The following is a 25540-nucleotide window of genomic DNA, read 5'->3' as shown; positions in this document are numbered from 1 at the left end:
GCAAAATGGTGAGATGTAAAGACCCCCAAATATTTTAGTGGTGAATTTCTTTGGCCCAACAAATGCTTTACATTACTAAACATACTTTACTAGAGTTAATGACTTACCATCTCATATGTTAATAATATAAACTCTAGGTGACAATGTAGTGGGACTACCAGGTTGGTACTTGAGAGTGGTTCCATTTCAATAAATGTGGTTGGGAGGAAACCATCTTTTAAAATATTCACACTATGCCATCCACATAGCCACATGCACTTGGCTCTATAAGCATGAAAGAACTTGTTTAAATTTACTAGAGCTATACCTGCTGTCAAGACACGAAAAAGTTATGAAGGTTGATCAAACACAACTTTGCCTCAAGTATCATGTTAATGTTTTCACTAATGCTATTCTAGAAGTTAACAGTCAGATGTAATTCCAAAGGTTGCTCTTTATTTCTATATTTAAATCATCACAGGTTTGATCAAGCATGCAAATCCCTTTGGGCTCAGAGTTCTCAACAAAATGTCTTATAGGAACATTAAAAATTGAATGGGCATAAACAACTCCAACAGTGCGGAGCTCAAGACAGCATTGCTGTGATCTTTGTGTTTCATGTGCAACAGCACTGGGGGAGTTTGCAAGGGAATATGAGCAACTAATTACTGTCTTTTGCTTGAGGGCAGGTGTGCTGATCTCTACAGGTGTCTGTGCTGCCACAATGCCTAATGCATTCCCTCTTGAAGACAATCACTGTAAAGACTGGCTGACTCCCTGCAAAACATCTGATAGAATACCAAACTGTTGGGTGTTCAGGAAGGAACATGCTGAAAAACAACTTTTTGAGTTACCACACGGGAGAAATAACTGTTGCTTTTCATATGGCTTGTGAAGGCATAGTATAAGACAGTACAAAAAGTAAATAATGCAAAAATTATTCTGTCACACACATTAAAATAGGATAGTGTGCTGTCTTGAGAACCAAGAATTGTTTTCAAAGGAAATAACCCAAATTTTAAACAGGAAAGAAGAAAGGAGGGCAACAAAACTCAACCAAAAATATTTTATGTTGAACTTTTTCAGTCTTGAAAGTATACTGACCAGCATGTAATTGTTTACAAAAGAACCCGGAATAAGTGATCTAAGACATTATCCACTATCAAATGAAAACAATGAACCCCACTGCCTGCAAGTCAATCTCAACTCACAGAGACAAAGCAGAACTGCCCCTAAGGGGCTCGGAGACTGCATATGTTTATGAGCGCAAGTAGCCTCATCTTTCTCCCCCAGACCCGCTGGTGGGTGGGAACGACTGACAGAGTGGCTAACCAATCCCATCCATTTCAGGGAATTGGTGAACAAAATGGCCACCTATGGCAAAAGGAAGGTGAGATATATTATTTAGAGGTGATGCCAATTAAGGTATTAATATTTCTTACAATCTTTCCTATGATACTTGGAAAGAAATATACAGACATACAGATGGAAGAAAAACTTACTTCCTGGTTGGACAAGAAATTTAATCTTCTCCGTACTTTCATTTGTGTTGTTTATCTAGTGATACACAACACTCATCTTATAAGGAGTGCTTCTAGGAGGGTGTTAACAAACCCAGGGATAAGGGAACAACAAGTGATCCAAAACTGATGGCGAGGAGGGTGTAGGCCTGGTAGGGCTTGATCAAGGGCAATGTCGCCAAGAGGTTTACTGAAACCTGAATGAAGGCTGAACATAATCATGGAAAAATAAAGTAAATACAGGAAATAACTAGGAGGCAAAGGACATTTATAGAGGTCTAAATACAGGCATGTTCATATGTAAATATATTTATATATAACAATAGGGAAACAGATCTATGCACATATACTTATGTGGTAAGTATTAAGGCAGCAGACGGGACATTGGACCTCTACTCAAGTACTCCCTCAACACAAGAACACATTGTTCTAATAACCGGCATTCTGTGATGTTCACCTTCCCAACACAATAGCTGAAGACAAAATGGGTGCATAAGCAAATGTGGTGAAGAAAGCTGATAGTGCCCAGCTATCAATAGATAGAGTGCCTGGGGTCTTCGAGGCTTGAAGATAAACAAGCAGCCATCTAGCTGAGAAGCAAAACCCAGCTCACATGTAAGAAACACACCAGCCTGGGTGATAATGACATGTCAATGAGATCAGCTATTAGGCATCAAAGACCCAGAATAAAAAATCATATCGATGTGAAGGAGCGGGAGGGCAGAGTGGGAACCCAAAGCCCATCTGTAGACAATTGGACATTCCCTTACAGAAGGATCACAAGGAAGAGATGAGCCCATCAGGGTGCAGTATAGCACCAATGAAACATACACCTTTCCTCTAGTTCTTTAATGTCCCCCCACTCCCCTCCACTAGCATGACCTCAATTCTCCTTTACAAATCTGGCTAGATCCAGAATAAAATACATCCCTACCACTGCAAATGTAAAGAACTCACCTACCATTATTCCATTAGTACAGAACTAATTCACTCAGTCCTCCACCCAAAGACTTAGATAACGATGGGGTCAGCATACTAACTGTTAAAGAAAGGGAGGTGTGCATGGAGCAAAACTGAAGGAATATAAACATGAGGTCAATTAATTTTACCTACCATAAGTTCAGGAAGGCGTCATACAACTAATGGCAGCTGGATGCAATGGGAGCCACAAAACAAAACCAAAGCTCCAGACCAAGACTGCCAAAACCTCTTGTTATGAAACCGCCATCGACTGTGTTCCAACTGTGTCCCACAATCTCCTCACATGGCCTGGAGACTCTCATGCTCTGAATATACTAGACACTCAGCTCTAACCTGAGCCCAGTCAGCCCAATGAATCCCCTTTTTTATATTCCTCATCTGTTATATGTTATAAATCCTAAGCTCTATGCCTATGGTTAGAAATGCCTGTGGCTGACTGCCTCTGACAGGACAGAACGATGAGGCTTTCTACTCTTGCAAAGATGCAGTCTCAGAAACCCACAGGGCAGTTCTACTCTGTCCTAGAGAGTGGATATGTCATAATTGACTTGATGGCAATGAGTTTTGGTTTTGAGTTTCTGCCTATAGTTATAATTCCATTTGGAAATTATATAATTACATAATTATCTTTTTTATGCTTATGAGACAGGGTTAGTGTAGGATGTGTCTTGAATCAATCTCTTTTAAAATGTAAAGGAGAGTAGACAAGCAAAGGAAAGAAGGAAAAATGCCGACAATGCCAAGCCACAGAAGCTTAGAAGGCACAAGGCCCTTCTTTTAGAGTCAACAGAAGGAGAAGACCTCCATCTAAGAGCTAGTGCTCTGAGTTCAGGCTTCTACCCTCCTGAACAGGGAGGACATAAACTTGCTTGCTACAGCTGTCCACTTTGATGTTTCTGTTATAGCAGCACTAAAAACAAAGACACCATCATTGATGTGCTTTACACCATAACTCCCTTAGAATCCCGAAGAATCCCTTAGACTTGGTTTATGGAAAGCTGAATACAGGAGGAACTCTAACTCCATTGTGAGTCTCGATATCATTTCAGACACTATCTGCATGCTTTTGGACCATTGAATCAACAATAGGGCTAACGCTTACACAAGTTTGGGGCAAACCTAGAGAGTTTTGCCCTCAGGTTTACGCAAAGGACTAGGTAGCTTGCCTGGGTGTATCCTCATGTCCTCATGATATATTACCCTGTGTGATGTAAAACGTTGGGTTCTGTCCTGGTGGCTATGATTCAGGGCTGCATGGTCATGAGTCATATCCCAACCACTAGTTAGCCAATCTTGTAAGCGTTTATAAGCTGCAATTGTATACCTACCCCAATCATGGCCCTTTCCCTACCTCTGTTGTCCTGCCTGCAACAGTGATGAATTGATAGGTTGCCAATCATATGTCTGGATAAGCTTTTTTCCCCCTAATTATATACAAGGAATTCCAGGACTGTAAGTCAACAGAAATCAATTAACCTCATGCTGACAGTATCCCTGATTCTAAGACAATTACTTTTGTCTATTCTTTGTCCGGTTTGGAGATTAATAAAAGGGTTAATATAGAATATATTTGAACTTGGGACCGTTTTTCCTAGAACATATCCTTTTTAGGAAAGTGGTGGTGGTGGTTGTGATGGTAGCGGTGGTAGAGATGGTGGTGGGGGTAGGTGGTGGTGGTGATGTGGTGGTGAAGGTGATGGTGGTGTGTGCCATGAATCAATGGCAGCCCTACAGGGCAGAGTAGAACTACCCCCATAGGATACCCTTTGCTAAGGTCTTCTTCTACAAGCTAAAATCTTCACTACACTCTCATCTTCTGCAAAGTAGCTTGCAAATTTGAATAGTCCAGCTTTCACTTAACAGCTGAGTGCTTGGAGCATTGTGCCACCAGGGAGGGCACCCTCTTAAGAAACTACTAGAGAAGTCAAGGGAGATGGAGGAAAGAGCTAGGAGTCAAGGGGCATTTATGGAGGTCTAGACAAAGACATGTACATGCAAATATAAATATATATATATATATTATATATATATGGATGGGGAAATAGATCCATGTGTCTATATTTATAGGTTTAGTATTAAGGTGGCAGAAGGACCTTGAACCTCTACTCAAGCACTCCCTCAATGCATGAATACTTTCTTTTATTAATTATTAAATTGGAACTCTAGGATGGTCACCCTCCCGACACAACTGTTGAAGCCAAAGCGGGTGAACAAGTAAATGTGGTGAAGAAAGCTGACGGTGCCCGGCTATCAAAAGAGATAGTGTCTGGGGTCTTAAAGGCTTGAAGATAAACAAGCGGTCATCTAGCTCAGAAGCAACAAAGCCCACATGGAAGAACACACCAGCCTGTGTGATCGCGTGGTCCCAAAGGTATCAGTTATCAGGCATCAAAGAACAAAAAATCATATCATTGGCTGCACACCTCCATGATACGATCGCCGAAGACAAATGGGTGCATAACTGAATGTGGCGAAGAAAGCTGATGGTGCCCGGCTATCAAAAGAGATAGTGTCTGGGGTCTTAAAGGCTTGAAGGTGAACAAGCGGCCATCTAGCTCAGAAGCAATAAAGCCCACGTGGAAGAAGCACACCAGCCTGTGCAATCATGAAGTGCCAAAGGGACCAGGTATAAGGCATCATGCAAAATATATATACACACACACACACCATAGTGAATGAAGGGGGAAGTGCAGAGTGGAGACCCAAGGCCCATTTGTCGGCCACTGGAGATCCCCTCATAGAGGGGTTTAGGAGAGGAGATGGGTCAGTCGGGTGCGATGTAGTACCGATAAAGAACACAGCTTTCCCCCAGATCCTGAATGCTTCCTCCCACCAACTATCGTGATCCAAATTCTACCTTGCAGGACTGAATAGGGCAGAGGTTGTACACTGGTGCATATGGGAGCTGGAGGCACAGGGAATCCAGGGTGGATCATACCTTCAGGACCAGGGGTGTGAGGGGCGATGCTGGGAGAGTGGAGGGTGAGTGGGTTGGAAAGGGGGAACTGATTACAAGGATCCACATGTGACCTCCTCCCTGGGAGAGGGACGGCAGAGAAGGGGGGGGGGGGGAAGGGAGACTCCGGATGGGGCAAGATATGACAAAAAAACAATCAATAAATTATCAAGGGCTTATGAGGGAGGGGGGAGCGGGGAGGGAGGGGACAAAAAAAGAGGACCTGATGCAAAGGGCTTAAGTGGAGAGCAAATGCTTTGAAAATGATTAGGGCAAAGAATGTATGGATGTGCTTTATACAATTGATGTATGTGTATATATGGATTGTGATAAGAGTTGTATGAGCCCCTAATAAAATGTAAAAAAAAGAAACTACTAGAGAATATATGCCACAAAAGGTAGAACTAAGACAAGAAGAAAGAAAACAACCGATTCAAGAAAAAGCCAAGGGAATTCCTAAATTGACAGCACAAGAAAATCCCAGAAAGAAAAGAGGCCTAGAAGATATAAGTCTCTAAGGAAAATACCTTCAAGGAAAAAATATTGAAAAAAGATTAATTATTCAATGTAACTCACTTTATGGATGATTACAAACAGCAGCTCCTAGAAGATATGGAAAGAATTAATAAGAGCGACAAAGAAAATAGACATCCCCAGAAGTACAGACAGGAGGTCATGGGCCACCGCAAAAGTTCCCTTACAAAGCGAGACAGCTTTCTGTTGACTGACAACTGTCTGGAGAAAGAGAGGAATTAAATTCCAAAGAGAAGAGAATCTTTAGACTTCTCCTTCTTAAACTGTTTATTGACATGTACAAAACAAATAAACAACTGGTAAAGTAACACTTCAATTACAAAAGGTTACAGTGCTTTACAAAACAACGCACTAAGTTCCCTTTATATCATGTTCAACGTAATATAAAAAGACCCATTGCCATCATCCAGTCAGGTTTGACTCAGAGAGATCCTAGGGACAGTGTAGAACTGCCTACATAAGTTTCCAACACTTTACAGAAGCAGACCTCTAAATCTTTTCCCCCACAGATCAGTGGATGGGTCCAAAGATTCATTCTTTTGGTCAGCAGTCATACGCTACTCATGTACCATCATGGCTAATTTACATGCATTGCAGAGTTAGGTATTTAAAAAGGAGGAAAGGCTGAAAAACTTACGATAAGAAAGTGTTAGGGCTACCAGAAAGATGAAAATGTTCTAAAATCAATTGTACTGATGAGTGCAAAACTCTTCTTAATATGATTAAACTATTGAATCACATGATATGTAAATTGTATGTCAATAAAAATTAATAATAAAATGATTTTTTAGTGCTAGGAATACTATCAACCAAGCATCTCTAAAATTTTAATATGAGAAACAGATGTTTTACAAAATTCCATTTATTGTCAATTTTCCAGAACATATCTCCTGCGTTAAGTAAAATACACTCTTAAGAATCCTTGAAAATGCGATCTAATTAATAATACAAAAAGCAAATAAAGTACTGCATGGAGAGATCTTGGGAGAATTAACTTCCAGAGGGCACAATGGAATTTTGCGGAATGAGAGAAATGCCCTAAATCTTAATTGTGGCGTTTCTATATTCTTCTGTCAAAACCCATGACACTATTGCACACTTAAGATGGGTTTAGCTTATTGCCAAATAAATCATAACTCAATAATATTGAGTTCTTAAAAATATACTCATTAAGGATTGCTTTGATGATCTCTCTAATTACCCAGGGACTTTTCGTATAAATTTACTCTATTTCTGACATACAATTCTAAATACTAGCTGTTTGATGATATTAGTTTACTATCATCAATCAAATTAATGCCTTACTGAGCTCAGTGCACTGGTACCCACACTTACTTTACTTGCCACAAATTGTCTTATATTACTTGGTGGACCCTTCTTCCAAATTGACAAAAAGATACACCAGGTATATACTAGCATCCTTCAAGACATAGCACAGTTCCTTTCACAAAGCAAATTACTTATATATTGATGTCTCTGAAAGACTTCAGATAGGTAAAGAATACATTTCCTTTAGAGAAAAGAAAGTTTTATTAGTGTATAATCCGCATATCATACAATTCAACAGTTCAATTACATCAGAAGAGTTGTATAATCATTACTATAATCAATTTTAGAACAATTTCCTTTTTTTCTTGTACTCCTATTTCTTTTAAATGTAAAAACACAAAAACAAAAAGACCCCACCCAATTTGAAACATGTAAGAACAGCGACCCCAATAGCTCATTATGGATAATACTATTTTAGAAGATTCGTGGAGGTATTTTCATAATCATACTTAAAATATTACATTTGGAAATTAGAAAAAGTAAATCTAGTAAGAGGTCTTAGAAGATGTTATCAATTTAAATTGATATAAGGCCATAAGTGAGTAGGCTGGACCCTAATCTCATCTGAGTAGTGTTCTTATGAAGACAAGAGCCACAGCGTCACAAAGAGTGACACTACAAGCCAAAAGGTGCGTGGGGCTACCAGAAGGCCAGTAGGGGAAAAGGATCTTGCAGAGCTTGTGGGTAAGGCGGGGTGGGCAGGGTGAGGAGACATGGCCCTATGGACCCTAGAATTCAGACTACTAGTCGCCATGTAATGTAAATTTGTCTTCTTAAAAGTCGCTCATTTCTGGGTACTTTGAAACAATTACAGAAGGGAAAGGAAATTATAACTGTTTCCCTTAATAACTTGGGGAAATGATGTAAAGTAATAAATAGAAGCATATTTTTTTTAATTAGATCTCACTTTCTATGTGAGTTTTAAATGTTACTGGTATCTGGAAGAAACCACTGTGGCACAATAGTTAATATAAGTGTCCGGCTGTTAACCAAAAGGTTAGTAGTTCAAAACCATTAACCTCTCCACAGTAGGAAAAAACTAGCAATCTGCTCTAGCACCGATATCGCCTCGGAAACCCTATGGGGCCGTTTGACCCTGTCCTACATAGAGAGTCACTATGAGTCGGAAACAACTCAGTGGCACACAACAACATCATTAGTATCTGGTAAACAGCTGGACTTCAGGTGGAGTCCCTACCAGAATGCTACTCTGAAAATCATTAGGGCAGAAGTAAAGGGTTAAGGCGTGGGATTAGATGAGGCTACACAGAAAGCAAAAGCAACACTTAATGAAATAGAATGAAGACAGGATTTGGGATAATAAATGCTTAATTTAAGGGGCAGGTACATTTACAAAAGGGAATGATAGAAGAAACAGCAGAGATAGCACCAGAACTAAAGAAGATGACACAGGGGAGACACTGTTACTCCATCCTCCATCCAGAAACTCACTCTAAAAAGGAAAAGGAATAAGAAATAATGGATATTTCATTACCAATGAAACAAAGAACACAACCACAAACTATTTTTTAAGAGATAAGAGAGGAAAAAATAAAACCTGCCAAAGTATGTAATATCTGGAATCAAAATGAAGAATAATGCAAAGAGCCAAAACCCATTTTAGGAAAAAGATTTCCCTGAAATCGGCACATTCCTAATGCCCAGAGAGAACTGGTTGGCATTTAGACATTTACCTAGGAGAACATAGAAAAAGTCTCCTTACTAAATCAAGTCCACACCACAGGAGGACAGCCATTAAGACATTTTTATTGTTGTAGACTTGGTTCTCCAGCACAGTGAGACTACCATATGTGGTGAAAGAGAGGAAGCAAGAATCACTAGACCACTTACTACACAGACTCCTATGACACTTGTTCCCTGGGCAAAAGAAACAGATTGGGTGAGGATGTGTTTGAGATGACAAATACAAAGGGAAGTACAGACGGACCCCACCTATCTCCTCTTTCTCTACCATGCAGGACAAACATCTGACCTTACAGTTTTTTTCAAAACATGCTTGACCACAGAATCTATTCCATTCAAAAATATGCAAGAACCAAAAAGGAATCAGCAAAATAGAACTTGAACAGAATGACTGGGGATTGAACAGGGGTGGAGGAGGGTGGGAGAACATGGCCAAGTGACAAAGGGGAAAAATTGTCCTACAAAATATAAGATGATAAATATAGAAAATAAAAGAGATATGGCTGAGGTACACTTGACAGTCCTACAAAAGAAAACAGAAAAAATGGAATGGGGGTGGGGGGAATACAGAGACAGAATAAAAAGAAAATATTTGAGCAGAGGGAACAATGGAAATACTTAAAAAATAAAATTCTCTTTGAGAAACTAGTTTCAAAAGAGTTAATAGTTTTTTTAATACAAAACCACTAATATTGAGACATATTTTAGTGAGGTTACAGAATATGAAAAGACAAAAAGTATGAATTCTATGGGCATACAGGTAGGAAAACCAAGTCTGACCTAAAACTAACATTTCTATAATCATTATCTTGAATTAGTACAGCAATTTCTTCAAATTGTTAAGGGAAAGGTATGATACTCAATTACATGATATCCAGGCAGATGGGATACTGTATAAACCAAAAATCAAATTCACTGCCATCAAGTCAATTCCACATCATAGCTACCCTCAAGGACTCATAGCTGACCTAAGAGACTGGCCCTGTGGGTTTCTGAAACTGTAAACTGGAAATAGAGAGCCTCATCTGTTTCCTATGGAACATCTGGTGGTTTTGAACTGTTGACCATGTGGTTAGCAGCTCAATGCATAATTCACTATACCACCAGGGGTCCTTATAAAGCTTAAAAGCAATCTACAAATGCTCCAGTATTCAATTGCTGGAGAAATACAGCATTCACAAGCTATCTTAAGAAACACACACACTCATATACAAAGTTAGATATAGTTATAGATACAAATATACAGATATTTGTTTAAAAACTACTCTGAGAATTAAATTCAGCCAATCAAGAAAGAGGTCAAAATTTTAAAAAAATTAAATATTAGAGATTCTTGTTACTATAAATAAGGACTTTTTTTCCTTTTCTTTTGCAGGATGAAGATAAAGTAGGGTCTGTGTTCCCTGAGTCGTTAGAGTGAACCCATTTTCAAGTGTATGATTAAAAGGCAAGTCTCCTTTAATGTTACCTCCTCTCGTCAAGCGCAAAGGACAGGAATATAAAGGTGCAACATAGTCTAATAGGAGAGAATTGTCTTTCCAGCCGACATATGCCACAGAGCACCTGGGTCTTTTTCATTCTGCTCACCCAGAAATGGGCCCGCAAGCAGATCTCAGCAGAGCAGGGAGACCCACAGTGGCATGGCTCAGAAGGACCACTGGATCTCTGTTGTTGTTGTTGCTTTTATTCTGACTTGGGGTCTGTTTTTATGGATGTGGTAGGAACCTCTTGGAGAATGAGCCAGCACCCTGGGTTTGGGCTGCTCAAGCACAACTAATCCACCAAAACAGACAACTAAAGGGAAATAAAACACTGCATTTTAAAATTGACACTTAAACAACCATGCATACGGCTATTTGGTAATGATGTTGCAAAAGCCACCTTTATATAATTCGACAGGCACCAATGTCTCACACTGACCACCCAACTCTTTAAGAACACAGCACTTTCAGGGGGCACTGAGGTCAATTGGCATAGCATAGCTCACACTGACTTCTACTTCCTACCTTGGTGAGTAGTGACTGGGGACTGACGCTGGTGAGTGGCCAATAACGATTGGTCTTCCGCCCTCCAGTTATAGCCATCTATAGAGATACATGTGTGTGCATGTATGCATGCATGTTTATGTACGCGTACATAGACAGGAGAGGGGTAAAAACATCAGAAGTGATATTGTAAATAATGATAATGGTTATGATGACATATTTTTTCATTTCTTCATCCTAATTGCTTACAAGTTTTATAATGAGCACATACTCTAATGTAAAAGTGTATTTAAAGAAATTAGAGATCCATTTTACAGAAAGCATACATCTACCAGACAATGGAAAATTTCTGTATATCTTTAGTCATCTATTTACTTATTTATCTAACTAGTAATTATCTAGTGCCCACTACATAGAAGACATGAAATAGGTATAAAGCTGTCCTGAACATTGTGTCATTACATACTTAAACAGTTTTCTTAAGTTGTCCTAGATAGTTAGAAACCAAATGTTAAAAAGTGGAATGTTCTAAGAATGATCTTATGAAATTTAAAATCTCAAATAAACATACCCAAGTAATATTGGAAAAATGTTTAACACTTTAACACTCACTGCATACACCCTCTCTATTAATGTATTTTGCCATGTGTGCACGCGTGTGTATGTGTGTGTGTTTGCTTTTTCTGTTGTTTTTTAGAAACAAGGTCTTCTTTTAACCATTAGGTAAACAAAGAGCAAAACCTAAATAATAAAATGCTATCTCAACATACTGGTGTGAGATGTGAGCCATTTCACGTAGAAAAGGGGCCAGACTCTGCATGCTAGGAAAAAGTATTGCCTCGCTTTGTTTTCTGGCTATCCAATACCTTCCACCTCAGGTTATTCCCTTGAGCTACCTCCTTCTGTCACAGCCTACCAGCTTAATGGACTTTCTGGCAGAAAGGGGAAATTCTAATGCCTTCTTAGCATATTTTCCCCTATGAACACATCTAATCAAGTGCCACAGCTCTAATTCATCTCACAATTGTATTGCTCTTTTTAAGAAACAATCCCTAAGAATTTAATTGAATGAGGAAAGCAATGGAAATCATCTGATTATAGTAAACTATTTACCAGAAACATTTTAAATTTCCAGAAGAGAAAGCATGGTACCTAAACAAAAATGATCACTGGCAAGACCTAAAAGGAGATACATATTTGAAAGTGTGCACATTGATTACCCATCCTGATTTGCATTTTTTTTCTGAAATGGGGGAAAGCCCAGATAACACCTCTCTGAAAAGGTTAGACATAATTTCCCTTGGTTGGCTTTTGAAACTCGCCTATATAATGACATTTGTTGACTAAGTCTCCACTCACACCTTGCAAAGAAGTAGCACACGTTCTCTAAGATGATGCCCACGACAGGTGCACAGAAGGAAATGCTAAAATTTATACAGTGCTGAATGCTCTCAAGAAGACACAAAAGTATTTTAAGGCCACTCCTTGAAAGTTCAAGTAAAAGTATTTCACACCAAAACATAGATTTTATAAATATGAATTATATATGTATAGTGTGTGTTGAGTTATAAATTATATATATCTTGCCATTTTTTGAAAAGTATTTTGCTGGAAGAAAATAATATGGTTATTCATCACTTTTTTTCCTCTTTTGCCCCATGTTTTAGGAAGGCGGATCCACTCAAGTACCTTTTATAAAACTTATCCAGTTTTCTCTCCACTAAAAGTACAGAAGGAGAAAGCGAAGAAAGAACATTAACAAGACAGAAATCAGGGCTGAAAGTAGAAACAAGATGAGATGTAGGCTTACAGCATGATGCTCTCCCCACCCCCTCCCCAAGGGAAATGGGAACAATGACACAAGTACGCACATAAAAAGGTCACAAATGTGAGCCACAAACCATGGTGAGACTATGTAAGGTGATTTAGTGAGTCAGGACACCACCACTTACCAACGCTGCCCTAGACAATGAGGGCGTTTTGGTGCCAGGGTAGCTAACACGCTGGGCTGTTAACTGCAACGGCTGCAATTCAAAACCCACTGTTCCACGGGAGAAAGAAAACGCTTTCTCCTCTCCTACAGAGTTACAGTACTCAGAAAGCCAGGGGCAGTTCCACCCTGCCCTACAGGGTAGCGATACATCTGCATCAACTCCATGGTCTAGGGGCTTTCTGCCACAGACAATGGGGCATGGCAGTTGAAGTGCTCTTCATAGGGAAGTCAGCTGGGCTGGGTACCTGCTGCTGAGGTTCTCAAGGATTCCGGCAACAGGTATGACAGTGAAGTTAATTAAAGAGCATGGTCTTTGTCGTCACATGAGTCTAGCTTCACAGCTCAGAGCTAGTGACAAGGTGTGCCACCTCTGAAAGTCTGAGTTTCCTTATCAATAAAATGTTAACAGCCCCCTCGAAGGAATGCTGGGATCTGAAATAGTTCAGGGGGTGCACAGAAAGCACCTGGTACACTGACTGGCAGGAAGGCAGACAGTATCTGTGAAGTGAATGTTTTTCCTTCCCTCCTTTATCCCCTGTTGTTGGCTTGTCTGCTTGCTTTCATTGTTGCTTTCAGGTTTTTTCATCTTACACAATAAATCCTAACATATTCACAACTGTCTGCTTCCACGGCTCTTCCAGAAGTGCTGTTTACGTAAGGAGTCATATAGAGGTTCTGGAGACAGGACTTTGATACAAGTGACCTTGGAGGGCCTCTAGGAAAAGATGGCTCAACCAAATAAGGACTCAGGAGTAAGTGCCATGGAGTACCAAGCACCTAGTCCAATCCCACAACTACCACTACGCATTCCTTTCTATTAGGGCTTTCCTGGATCTCAGTTCCCCCTGTAGAAAAGGTGTACTGGGCTAGACAAGACTTCCCCCGAACCCCTTATTCTACTTGCTGCTCCTATAGATTCATCAATCCTGGAGTTCATATACCAAAAAATGGAAAACCATGTAACACACAGCGTCAAGAGGGTGACCTACCACCTCTCAGATATACTCTACTATGAATGAACGAAAAACAAAACAATACAAACCAAAAATACAGAAAATTTTGGAAACCAGATTTTCGATGCCTTGACATGCATGTGACAGTTCAACATGGAAGGAAGAACTTCGAATTGTGGTGCTGGCAACTGTCCTTGGATGGCCAAAAGGACACATAAATCTATCTTGGAAGAAATTGGGCCAGGGTGCTCGTTAGAAGCAAGGATGGCATGACTTCATCTTACATCCCATGGACATATTGCCAGGAGAGACTGATCCCTGGAGGACATCCACTTGATAAAGTGGAGCTGCAGGGGAAAAGAGGAAGGCTCTCAACAAGATGATTGACAGTGTGGCTGCAACAATAGGCTCAGGCATACAGACAATTTTGAGAATGCCTCGCGTCTGAGCAGTGTTTCATTCTATTGTGCACAGAGTCACGATGAGTCAGAACCGACTCGACGGCACGTAACAAGAACCATAGCAACAAATATAAGAAACCAGCAAGTGGACAGAGAGGAGAAAGGGAAAAAAGGCAAGTGACAATTGATAATTAATTAATGAGTATGAGATATTCATATGTACAACATAAGCACTATGACAGAAACATCACATAATAATACTGAAAGAGTTCTCCTGCCTTACAACAACTATAAGGAGGGAATTGTGGGGTTAGCCTAAGAACATATGCCCTGTAATATGATACTAATGCTGTGATAAAGATAACGGCAGTTCTTAAAGCTGAAAAGAGACCTGGCTTGAGGGGCTGGGGGCGGTAATGAACTTACAGGCAAGTGACTTGAATTGGGAGGGTTTTGAACTTCAAACTCTTTAGTATGGCACTTAAGACTCTTCATGTGACCTCAACTTTCCTTTCTTCCCTGCTTTGGGTCCCAAATAACTAAAAATAAAGGTAGTGAGATTTCTCTCGTAATTATATTTTAAAATAAAAACCATATGGATCAAAACACAAATCTGATCATTCCTTTTCCTCCCTAGCTCTTTAGGCTCCTCTGATTCTCCATCAGAGGTGAGGAGAGACGGGGCCGGCCAGCATGGCCAGCAGAAAACCACCTAAGCAAATGTTGGCATGACCGTGCTAAGCCAGGAGAGACGGAGTTGACTGGAATAATATGGTTTCCTTGGCAAGGTCGTTCCATTAGTGGGTAAGATGGCCTCAAACTAATTCAGCTGAGATACTACTTCAAACAAATAATCCTCCTGGTTCTATCCAGGCTCCATGGGTGGTCCTCTGGCAACATGGCTTCCCATGAATCTTGCCAGAAAGATGAGGGAGCACACTGGTCAGAAATGCTGGGTCAATGTGACAGCTGTGTTTCTCAATCATCAAATGACCTCCATGGTAACAACTTGGCTTCCCAAGAAGTGTGCCTACAGGGAGAACATGGACTAAATTCCAAATCAAGGAATCCAATCTGTTTGACAGTTTTATTTCTCATTGGAAATTGATAAATTGGCAAACACATACACAAAATATGGAGATGAAAATAAATGAGTGTACAAGTTTCTAAGAGCATGGTTAAAATGTGCCTGTCCTTGAAAGAGGCCAACTTTGAGTGAGCCCAGTAAATCCAGTGCCTGAAAGTATAACATCAAACAATAGGGCCTCAAACTGGGGTGACGCTACCAAGGGAAGGCCAGTCACCTGGGACCTGTTGATACTAATACCCTCCTTCACAGGGCCCTGCAACAAATACCTTTACATTCAGACTGCATACCTGGCAAACACTGGAGGGATTTCATTCCTCTCATCATGTGATACTTCCCCTTTCCAGAATGCCCTTTCCTTTCCTTTCCTTTCTCCACTTGGAGAGCTCCTCCTTTAAGGCGAGCTCAAATACGTCAGTTCTTCTTTCACATCTTCCCCAACCACTAAAGTAAGATTAGAATCTCTTGGATGTTGCCATGTACACCTTCCTTCACTAGTGTTCCCAAATCAGAAAAGTGATGTGTTAGGCAGGGTTCTCTAGAGAAACAAAACCAGGACACTTATGATTTTATGTTTTATATATATATATATCAAGAAGGAATATAATGGCTAATTAGTCCACACAGCAGTACAGAGGGCTCAGCTCAACACACTTTCATGGAATAGTTAATATTATGGAGGTCCTTCAACTCATAAGGTCTGGTGGTCCAAGATCAAGAAAGCAGACAGAGGAGTCTGCCCTCAGGCATGACAGACAGAGTTGAGCTGCAGGCTGCAGGCCACAGAGAGCAAGGAGGGAGGGGGGGAGCGGGGGACACGCAACAGTCAGTAGTGCAGGAGCTAGTGCAGCAGGCCACATAGCAAGGCAAGGCTACATAACCAACAGGTAGTGCAGCACATTAGCCCAACATTAGCTCAAACAGCAGCACACTGGTCCAATCACTAGGGAGAAAGAGAGAAGAGATGCTGGCCTCAAATAGCACATAACTCAGTTGCCCTCCAGCCAAGCTGCTACCTGATTAAACTCCACCCACAGGTTCCTATGGAGGCCTAGTTGGCACAACAAACCTAACGACTACAGGTGATTACAGTATGGCTCCTGACATTGACAGTTATGTTTTGAGTCAACTTAGCTGGGAAAGCATTCCCAGCGGTTTGGCAGCTCAGGCCTCCCCCATAAGGTGATCTAACATAAAATAATCAATCAACTCCATGATGAGATCTGCTGTGAGCCAAGCAATTAATGATGCCATCTTCTTAAGAGTATGGCCTACTTGATATTTAAATGGAAGCTCTGGAGATCTTCATTTCCTCTTGCTGGCCTTGATCTGGCATCGGTCTCATAGATCTCTGACCAAGGACCTATCATATTGTCTTCCAATCCTGGGAATTATCACTGGCCTGCTATATTGCCTGCCAATTTTTCATTCATTTGAATCTTCCAGCCACACACCTTATACGCTGACATCACCGCCTGCGGTTTCCTGCATCCTGTCCATCGCCCCTGGCAGTTGAATGGTTCAGGTAGATCCACACTAGCTCAACATCTGACCCACAAAATGGAACTGAACTAGATTTACCGACTCCTACAACTATGTGAGCCAATTTTGTTGATAAGAAATTCCCTTTTTATAAACCTATATAAGCATCATTGATTTTGCTTCTCTAAAGAACCTGGAATTCATCTACATACTAACCATTCCTATTATGGTAGTATAAGTGGTAGCACAGTTGTTACACGCTGGACTGCTAGCTGCAGGACAAGCAGTTCAAAACCACCATTCACTCTGCAGGAGGAAGAGGAGCCTTTCTAGTCCCTAAAGACTTATAGGGTCAGAAGCCCCTAGAAGCAGTTCAACCCTGTGCGATAGGGTTGCTATGACTCGGAAATAGCAGCGGTTTTGAGAAAAGCTCAATAAATATTAGAATGAAGAGAAGACAAAGAGCTAGCCCTACAGGTTGATTTGTTTTAAAAGTTGAGGTGAAATAATTCCATACAAGAATAAAATGCATAGGTTGAGAAGGTAATAAAGGGGGGAACTTGGACATAGTGGTTATGACTTGGGCTGAGATCTGCAGAATGGTGCAGTTTAAAAGCACCACTCACTTCAAGGGAGGAAGATAGGGCTTTCTACTCCCATAAATAGTTACAGACTTGGAAACTCACAAGGGCAATTCTACCCTGTCTCATAGGACTGCTCATAAGATGAGACATAGGATAATTCAATGTCACTGAGTTTTTGCGATACGATATATGTGAGAAGCCAACAAGGTCAAGAGTCAAGGGTTTGTTGTGGAGGGTTGTTGGGAGAGTATGGAAACGAAGTTTATGAAGAAAGATCTTGAAAGTTGACAATGGTATATCAATGGGGTTGGGTAGTTAAATGGAGCTACTACGAAGTTCTTAAAAAGAGGAAAAACATCAAGATTGTAAAAGATAGCAGAATGTGGCTATATAAAGAAGTAATAAATCCCCCCTCCCCATGATGTCTTATGACTAGCAATCTACTTAACAGCTCTACACCTCAGATTCCTTATCTGTAAAATGAGACAATAGGATCTACAGTGCACAGTAATTCTGATTATATTATCATGACTGACAAATTATACCAATATATGATTGCTACTGTAATCTAGCACCATAAGTGAAGTGAATTATGGAAAAAAGACTAGAAGCTGAAGGATCACTTAATGGAAAATTGTAGTATTCACTTGATTTGGACATAAACCTACGAGCAATTTGAAAATCATAGTTTCCTATGCCAGGAATAACAAATTAAATAGTAATGATATCACATTCATTATCATATAGAATATTTCAAGTTTTATCCTGAAGTATAACAGTGTCAGTGATAGGTAACTGGACTAAACAAGCAGTATCAGGAAAAAGACATTAGAAGAAAGTTGCCAGGGATTTCATTTTACTTCAATCCATAATCAATGCCATGAGAAAAGTAGTGGGGAAATCAAATGACATATTGCATTGAGCAAATCTGCTGTAGAAGACCTCTTCAAAGTATTAAAAAGCAAAGATGTCATTTTGAGGACTAAGGTGCATCTTACCTAAGCCATGCATCATATGCATGGGAAAGCTGAACAATGAACAAGGAAGGTCGTTGATTCCTTTGAAATGTGGTATTGGTAACGAATACCTAGTGTATCGCGTAGTGTACTGAGAGAAAAAAGAACAACTCTGTTTGGCTGAAGCACAGTCAGAATGTTCCTTGGAAGCAAGGATGGTACAACTTCTTTATCGCCATCTTTGGACCTGTGATCAGGAAGGCCCAGGCTTTGGAGAAGAACATCACGCTGGAAAAAGAGGGGCTCCGTGAAAAGAAGAAGGTGCTCAACCAGATGGACTGACAGAGGCTGTCACATGAGGCTCAGCTAGCGACAATGGGGAGATGGCGGAGGAGAGGCCACTGCTTATGCCCCTCTGTATGGAGGGTTATGAGTGGGACCCAACAGCAACCCTTCATAAACCGCCTTTGCTTAATTTCTTCGCCTTGGCTTTTGTGCAGGTGCTTTCCTTGGCTAGCAATGGGGTAGCAAGCAAGTCACTTCTTAGTGCAAATTTCATGACGTGAAAGTAAACTCTCCTCTTCTTATCTTATTCCACAAAACTGTGGTGCCTACTTAAAATCCCCCCCAAAATCGATGTACAAAAAAATATAGGAAAGTGTTTCACAAACTATAAGATACATAGGAAGAAATAAAGGAATCAAATTGAGGACATGTTAAAGAAATATTTCCAAGGAAGTATCAAGGGCATTAGACCTTGGCAGGAAGCAGCATTGTCACTGCTGATAATTTGAGTTCCAAATCAAAGTGGCCCTCTAGTGTAATCGACAGCAAATAAAAAATCGCAGGATCTGAAGAGAATGCTGCTTTACCAGAAGCTTGGAGGAGGAGTGAAGGAGCTGATTCGAGAAGGGTGTGTTCTGAGGTGAAAGGGCAAACTATGCCAAAGCAGGTCAAAGAGAAGGACTAACGTTGGAGCGACAGCAATGACTTCACAAGGAGTTCCAAACGCAGCCTCAGTAGCCATCAAAGTGAGAGCTCTGGGAAATAATTCATCTGAGCCAAAAACTGCAAAGCAGAAAGAACTTCAGTTTTAAGATGCAAAATACAGGAAGTGAATACCCAGAAAAGGTCAAGGGCAAAGCCCATCCCACAGAGAGGAGACAGGTATTACTGGAAGAGTGGGCAACAGAGAATTTAGAGTAAAACTCCAAGGGACAGGTATTACTGGAAGAGTGGGCAACCGTGTTTAAAGTAAAACTCTAAAGGACAGTGTTGGTGCAATTGAAAGCCAGGGGTGTGTGGCATTCTCATGCCAATGAGCTTGAGAACTGAGGGGAGAGGAGGAAAAAGCTACACTTGGCTAGAATGTGGTCAGCAGTGACCTTCAGAATGCAGTTTTAGCACAAGGGTGGGACTAGCACCAGACTGCAAGGAGTTAATCAAAATTCCCTGACACATCGAAAAGTCATTGCCCATAAACTGAAGGTGAAATTCACAGATAAAAGCAAAGCACATTTAATGATTGAAAGGGGACAAACTTTATCTCAAGAAAGCGTCTTAGGAGTTTTGATACCTCCACAGGAGAAACAAGACTAAAGTTTTTCAAAATCTCCCAAAAGACATATATAAGTGGTACAACACATGGAAATTAAATGTTACTACAAGTGAAGGGCAAAAGAGAGAGACAGAGATGAGTTAGCCCCATAGCGATCTAAGCTTCTGATTACACTTAATTCAAATATCCCAACTAAAGCATTTGAATAACTAAGTTATGTTTCCTAACTTCTACAGGCAACACATAGTATCCTTGGGGTGGATGAGTGAATTGCTCATTATTAAAATAATGTTCCCGTTCTAGTAAATAAACATTCCTTATAATGCTGCATAACAATATGATAAGTAGATTACCTTTGTGGTATTTCAAATTTTCATTTCTTGACAGCTACGAATCTCGATGACAAACAAATGTCTTTTTGTGGTACGGACTGTCTAACATCTGTTCAGACAACATTTGACCACATGCATCCATCGTCCTCTAAGTGATGTCAGAGGTCAGAAACCTAATCAGAGAATGGGTTCTAGTGGAAGCACCTACCGCAGTGGTTCCCAACCTTCTGAAGGCCGTGACCCTTTCAGAGAGTTCCTCATGTTATGGTGACCCCAACCATAACATTATCTTCATTGCTATTTCATAACTGTAACTTCACTACTGTTACAAATTGGGTGACCACTGTGAGTTAAGAACAACCGCTGACCCAGAGGAAGCAAATGCAACAGCTCTGTACAAAAAATCATGGTATCTTGCATACAAAGTAATTGTGCTGCCAGGTATTTAATGGCACAGTGTGTATGTAACCTATATAATACATAAGTTTGATAGTCATAATAAACTCCTATATTCCTGATTTATGTGCATTCTTAATTATGTTGCATTTTCTATCATTTTAATGTGAATATTCCTTTATTACCATATCACAGTATACGCTTCAACTTATGGGCTGCTGCCCATCTAATTGTGTGTGCTGTGTACCTCACTAGTGTTGTAGTGCTAGCTCTCTGTTTAATTTACTTTTGAAAATATTACAGTGAAGTGCATCGTGACTCACAAACACAGCAAAACCAGTGAATGATACCAACAACAAAGTAACAGAGAAACATGGATTTGGACTTGAACAAACGTTATTAAAAATAAAACTAAAATAAAGGACAAGTAGATGATACTGCTCGTGATTTAGGCATGGCCATGTCACATTCAACAAGAATTATGCTACTAGAAAACAGAGAAATATTTCTCCAAGTTGTTAAAGGATTACCTCCGTGGAAAGCTACCAAAAAAACCCCAAAAACTTCATCACCATCGAGTTGAGTTCAACACACAGCAGCCCTGGAGGGTGCGGTGGAACAGCCCCTGTGGGTTTCTGAGCCTAACTCTTTATGGGAGTAGGAAGTCTTCTCTTTGTCCCTCAGAGCAACTGGTGCTTTAGAACTGCTGAGCCTCTGGTCAGTAGCCAAGTAACCAACTCTGCCACCAGGTTAGCTACAAGGTTAACAAAACTATAAGCCCAAACTAAGGTCCACTACTATTGAGTTAATTCTGACGCATAACAACCCTATAGAACAGAGTACAACTGTCCGCTGGGTTTCGGAGACTGTAATTCTTTACAGATTCGAAAGGCTCATCTTTCAACCACTGCATGGCTGATGTTTCAAGTGTCCAACACATAACCCACTACCCCACTGTAGCTCCTAACAAAAATACAAGCGAGACCTATCAGATATGGAAAATTTAATAATGCTGTGGATTGAGGACCAAGCACAAAAGTAAATCCCTCTCAATACATTGATGGTTACTGCTAAGGCATACATCACTGATCATGATGTTTATAGATACAGAGTTCCCATAACATCCAAATCACATTCTATTTTCACAGAACATGGCCTTGCATGACAGATTACTGTAATACTACGTCAATTTAAATAAGCACTCAGAGTTTCCTTTAATTAAAAGTATAGTACATTCCCAAAAAGATCATATAAAAATAATAATTCCAAAAGTTATCATGAGAAAAGTTCAGTAAAACTACCGACTCTTGAAGCTCCCAGCATCTAACCTGAGGCAGGCTTTCTAAATGAAAGGGAAAAAAACAAGGTTCTCCTGACAAGTTAACTAGGAAGACTTTTGCCCTAATTTTTAAAGTGTGAATGGAATTGGGTGAATTCTTGACTTTTTCTATAGAATGTGCCGCATTTACAAAACAGGAGATACTGAGTCAATTCCAACTCAGGGCTACCCCAAGTGTGGCCAAGTAAAGCCAGGCAACCAAGATTTATCAAAATCAGATTGACAACCCTTTCTTCAAAGAGACCTCTTGGTAGGCTCAAACTGTCAACCCTTCGGTAATAGCGATCAAACATATTAACATCTCATAAACAAACAGCAGGCACATGCCCCAAATGTCATTTGAGTCAATAGTTTCCTCATCTGTCGCCAAATCTATAAGCCAAAGTATTAATTATAACATCCTGATTATTAGAGAATAGGCTCTTTTTTTCCCTTTTCTTTCTAAGCAACAGAAGAGGTTGTGATGGAGCACATTAAGGTACAATGATCAAAGAAAAGATACAATGGATCAGAAAATTCCGTATTTCCCTGATTCTGACTAAGGTCCCATCGGAAAGAGCACTAGCCTCAAGTTGGAAACCCTGGTTTTAGTCCAATGCTACCTATGGAAAAATCCCTATTACTGGGCTGGTCAGTTTCCTCAGTTAGTACAGAGAATCTCACCTACCCCACTTACTACCAAAACTGCGGTGAGGAGGATAAAGTGAAATAGCATATGCAAGAAATGTAAGTAATTACATCAAAATGAACTATACATTACACACACACAGCTTCACAAATACAAGGCAATAGTCCATTAGTCATTATTTCATAGTTCAGATAGATTTGTTTAATTAATCCATATTCTCTCTTTACGCTTAATGAATTTTTTAATAATATAATGCCACTTCATTATTTCCATTATTCCCTGAACTTTAATGGACATACTTAGTTGTAAATGTCAGAACAGTTAAATCTTGATTATCCAGTCAGTTAGGTCTTCTACCTTAATCATTAGGTAGTTGGCTAAAGGAAAGATAATAGCCGTTAAATTCAAATCCTATAAAATTCATTTAACAAATGATAAGTTTAAAACTATCACTGTTTCTTTATACACCTTTTAAAGAGTCCCTTTCTGTAGGTTAACACAGAGTATTCAATATAATCTCTTCTCCTGTGAGTCTACCATAAACTCTACCTAACGATTTACTAAAATTTGTGTTTCTTGGTAAAACAAAACTATCAACTGAACCTTTTTATTTTTAACTCCATAGGATAGGCTAAACTTTCAACCTGGCTTTTATAGGGAGAGTGAAGGTAAAAAATCTCTCTTTACATTTTAGAAACAGAAATTTGGTCTCTCCTAGATAACAAAAAACCCTTTGGAAATGAATAAAATCATGTGATTTTTTTTAAAAAGCATGGCAGGAGTCACACGCATTTGAAAAGCAGGTAAAGCGTGGCCCTGTTTGCTGAGGTTCTAGCTGTAAGTATAGCCCATGTTGCTTGCTTCCTTCATCACTCACTGAGCTCTAAATATTGAGCAGCACGGCTTCCAGTAGGATTTCACTAGTGTATGGAAGACACCACTCCAGCCGTTTAGAAATTAGCCAGCTTTAGAATTATCTATTCTAGAGGTTAAATCTCCTTCACTGGAATGTTAAAGCCAAATGCAAAAATCGCAAATAAAGAAAATTTACATCCCAATAACTTTCTGAGAAATCATCTACTTAAAAAGGTTGGAATTTCCAGGAAGACAACAACTTAAGTGCTTACACTTAACCTAAGTCTCTGACTTTGAAGAACATTTCAGGACCTTCTCGAAAGTTTTTAAATAACATTTTAATTTTGACACATTAAAGTTTTCCAGAATAGCCCTGGTGAGGTTTACTATTAACTTTGCACAAAGAATTTGTTCTTTGTCCTTGGTCCCTGGGAAACAATCTCAAAATGTTTGAAATATTCCTAGTGATTAAAAGTATGTTCAAGGTCTCCAGACCTGTGAGTTGATGTTAACAAAGTATCTCTTAAATAGAGGCTCACCACACCAGCCACCGGAGGAACCCTGGTGGCATAGTAGTGACTTACTGGTCTGCTAACTGCAAGGTCAGCAGTTCCAAATCACCAGCACTCTCTGAGGGAGAAAGTCAGAGCTTTCTACTCCCCTAAGGAGTGACAGTTTCAGAAACTCACCGGGGTAGTTCCACCCTGCCCTTTGGGTCACTGTGTGTCAGAATTGACTTAATGGCAGTGAGTGTGGTTTGCTGGATTTTTCTTTTGGGTTTTGGGGGGTTTTTCTTCCATTTGGCCATGCCAGAAAGATCCACCAAGTGACATTAGCCCAACCTCATACAAGATGGGTTGATGCAGTCAACCATACCTAATCAAGCCCCAATATCTGCTCTGGACAGGTAAGTTCTCTGAGCTTACAGTTGGTAATAAATATGGATAGTTGCACATCCTTTGAGACATGAAATTCCATGTTGGAAGCCCCTCAGGCCTGACCCTATTTATCTCTATTTGCATTACCAAAACAATAATCATTGAGAAAGCACTTTCCATGAGCTGTATATTTTTCCAGTGAATTAACACACCCAAAAGAATAATAGGAGACAAGAGGTCAGAGTAAGAGAAACTGAAGTTCCCTAAATTAGAACTGTTATCCTTGGGGCCAGAGTGAACCCCAAGCATTGTAGTCAGCTGCTCAGAAGTAACAACTTCCGAAAAACTCCAACCTTAACAATGACATCCTAAGCAGGTAGTGAAAAACTAACAGATCAGAAAAGAGGCAATCTTAGGAACCCCCAACATTTGCAGCAGGCATCTACAGTTTTGGACCGAGTAGGCTGTCTAGAGAACTAAGCTCTTTAACTTGAGATCAGAGCTAGCTCTGGTGCTACAGGTTAGAGAAAAAAAGTCCTGTGTGGACTAAATAAGAGAGTAGACTGATCAAATGTTGTTCTTAAATGCGGCACAGCTCCCGCAACCCGAAACCCAGTAGAGTGAAGCGCTGCGGGTTCAGCACCAACTGAAACCTCTGGCTTGCCATGTCGGAGCCCACTGCTGTAGTCACTCTGTTCATACATCTTATTGTGAAATGAAAAATATTCCTCAACTCCTTATCCAGGAACTCCTTCCTCCGTGACAACATGAGTCAAAGGTTTGTCACCCTTATTTCCAAGGAGCATTCTAACCGTACTACTTCCAACACGGATTTTCACATTCAGTGCATAGTAGATTCAATATTCTTCCCCAACACAATCATTTAAGTTGAACAATTTTCCCTCAGTTTTCCTTATTTATTGTCCACTTTTCACATGCATATGAGGCAACCAAGATCTTTCAATGCCCGAAATTCAAGATGGAACATTCCCTCAGAAACAGTAAAGGGAGTATCGACTCCTTGAGGATACGGGAAGAAAGGGTGGGTGGAAGGGAAGAGGGAACGGAGAGCTTTGATTACTGTCTGACCCCACTTGAAGGGCATGAACA

The 25540-nt window shown here is 40.1% G+C and overlaps 1 protein-coding gene across 11 annotated transcripts in view; it reads right to left on the bottom strand.

Annotated features, from left to right (window-relative positions):
* QTMAN (queuosine-tRNA mannosyltransferase) overlaps window positions 1–25540 on the bottom strand; it is a 459649-nt gene that overhangs the window by 347321 nt on the left and 86788 nt on the right. The gene's annotated exons all lie outside the window — the stretch shown is intronic.

Source organism: Tenrec ecaudatus, chromosome 13, assembly GCF_050624435.1.
Source record: "Tenrec ecaudatus isolate mTenEca1 chromosome 13, mTenEca1.hap1, whole genome shotgun sequence".
In the NCBI taxonomy this organism is placed as follows: Eukaryota; Metazoa; Chordata; class Mammalia; order Afrosoricida; family Tenrecidae; genus Tenrec; species Tenrec ecaudatus.
This window is presented reverse-complemented; position numbering and strand designations above follow the sequence as displayed.